Source organism: Penaeus vannamei, chromosome 23 (assembly GCF_042767895.1).
Source record: "Penaeus vannamei isolate JL-2024 chromosome 23, ASM4276789v1, whole genome shotgun sequence".
In the NCBI taxonomy this organism is placed as follows: Eukaryota; Metazoa; Arthropoda; class Malacostraca; order Decapoda; family Penaeidae; genus Penaeus; species Penaeus vannamei.
This window is the reverse complement of record NC_091571.1, coordinates 15,407,909-15,410,408: the sequence shown is the minus strand read 5'-3', so window position 1 is coordinate 15,410,408 and position 2,500 is coordinate 15,407,909. Positions and strand designations below refer to the sequence as shown.

The 2,500-nt window shown below is 26.2% G+C and overlaps 1 protein-coding gene across 1 annotated transcript in view; it reads left to right on the top strand.

Moving 5' to 3' along the window:
- The window catches only part of LOC138866055 (T-cell leukemia homeobox protein 3-like), a 47,785-nt gene extending 47,576 nt beyond the window's left edge, over window positions 1-209 (top strand). Inside the window, exon 3 of the mRNA XM_070137749.1 lies at window positions 1-209. This exon is cut by the window's left edge and continues 1,458 nt beyond it. The gene's annotated coding sequence lies outside the window, so the exon portion shown is untranslated.
- Window positions 210-2,500: the final 2,291 nt, after the last annotated feature.

Sequence of the window (2,500 nt, the reverse complement as noted above, 5' to 3'; positions counted from 1 at the left end):
TGGCAATATATCAGTAGTGATACTTACCTCTGTAACATGATAATGAACAAATACTGTATAACTGTGTAATAAACGCTCGTACTGCAGTGTTATGGTAATTCTCGACCATGTAATAGCTATAAATTAATAGACTATTTAGTTTTTATTTTATATGTTTCTTATATTTCAGTGAGCTTGATTTTGCAATAAAATTGAGCATGCATGTAAAACTGTGTTTCAAAAATCCTAAAATTGAATTCTCGAAATAATCATTACCTTTGCGGTAAAAAAGACTATCTTAAGACCTGAGTCTCAATACAAAATGAGATTGATAAAACTGATAATCAATTAAATGAAGAAAAGTGGATAATTCATAACTAAAGACACTTTGAAGAAATTACAAGGAATATGATATTAGGAAGAGTCAGCATCATGATTATTGTATCAAAAAGCCCAGTTTGAATCACTCAATAAAACTCAATCAAATTTACTTTAGTGTGGTTCACAGCTGGGTTCTCTGTACTATATCCTTTCCTCATTATTCCTTTTAGAATTCGTTTCCTTGTCATTATTTTTACCATTTTCCCTGTCACTTTTAATGGCATTTGTGTTTATTCGAATTTGATTTAAAACGAAACCATTGCTAAAGGCATAATTAATAACTACATCACTAATATCAGTAACAGTAATGTTAAAAACAACAACAATTAATTTATGGTAGCATCTGTAAAGTAACACTAAGAGTGAAAATAGTAATGACAGTGATAAATAACAAAACAGTGCTAAATCCTATGATAGTTTTGATAGCAATGGTAAGAATGAACCAATGGCAATAACGATATCGTTGATAGTAATAGTAATAATAATGCTAATATTCATAATAATGATAAAAAGAAAGATAATAAAAATGATAATGATTATGAATACAACAAATGACAATGATGCTTAAAATGATGATAACAAAAATGATAATCACACTACTAATAATAATGACATTAATGACTATGATATTAATACTAATGATAATAATGGTAATTATAATGGTATTAGTAATAATGGTAATGATAATAATAATAGAAACAATAACAGTAATATTGATGATGAGAATAATGATAACGATAGCAATGATAATAATGATAACGATAGCAATGATAATAATGGGAACGATAGCAATGATAATAATGATAATGAGAAAACCAATAATAATAATACCAGCTGCAACAAATAAATCTACAATGATAATAACAATAACTATAATAATAATGGCAGTAGTGATAATAATGATTAAAATAATAACAATGATAACAATAACAATAATAGTAATAGAAATAATGATAATGATAATAATGAAAATGACAATTATGATAATAATATTAACAATGATAATAATGATACTACTACTGCTGCAATAGTAGTAATAAGAGTGAAAATTCTCTTATTGTTATTATTGTTATTATTATCATTATTATCATCATCATTATTCTTATTGTTGTTGTTGTTATCAACATCAGTTTTATGGATGATAATGGTAACTGATAATGAACATAATATGATAGTAATAGTGATAATAATGATCATTAAGATGATAATAACAATTGTAATGATAATGATAATAATTCTGATAATTTTGATAACATTAATAACTAGAAGCAATAGGGTAACTGATCCAATAAAAAATTCTTGGATCCGCGTCATGATCCGGATCACCGCCAAAATGTAATGGCATCTAATTTAGAATAAGATACAAATCTGGCAAAAAAAAAAAAAAAAAAAAAAAAAAATCATAATCTGTTCATAACTTTTTGAGTTATCCTGCTAACCAACGAACAAATAATATCCGGATCGCCACCAAAACCTTAGGTAAAGACACATCTCTAGTAAAACAAATTATAAAAATCTATTCATAACTTTATGAGTTATCCAAAAAAAAAGGAAAAAAAACGAACAAATTTGCCAATGCTACTGATACCATGACTCGAAGCACCCACAGAGCGCAAACCTCACTGAAGAATTACATTAAAATCACCTCTTTCTCAAGTACACTGGTGACGCCCGTGTTTCCCTGTCTCGCAATATTAATGAAACCTTTAAAAAATCCGGATGATCACCACCAACATTTAATGGCATCTGAGTTGGGGTAACAGTAATGGTAACAGTAATGGCAATGAGGATAATCATCATTGTTTTTTATCCTTATTATTGGTATTGTTATTATTATCATTATTATTATTATATTAATATTACCATTATTATCATCATTATTTTTGTTATCATAATTATTATCATCATTAATCATTCTCATCCTCATCACTATCATCATTATCATAATTTTTATTATTACCATTATTATTATTAGTAGTATTTTTTTTATTATTACTATTATTATCATTATTGTTATCCTTATAATTGTTGTTGGAATGGTTATTGTTTTTGTAACTATAGTTATCATTACCATTATAATGATAATGGTAATTTCAATGATAATACCAAAGAATGATAATGATAATAATAATGATGTTGG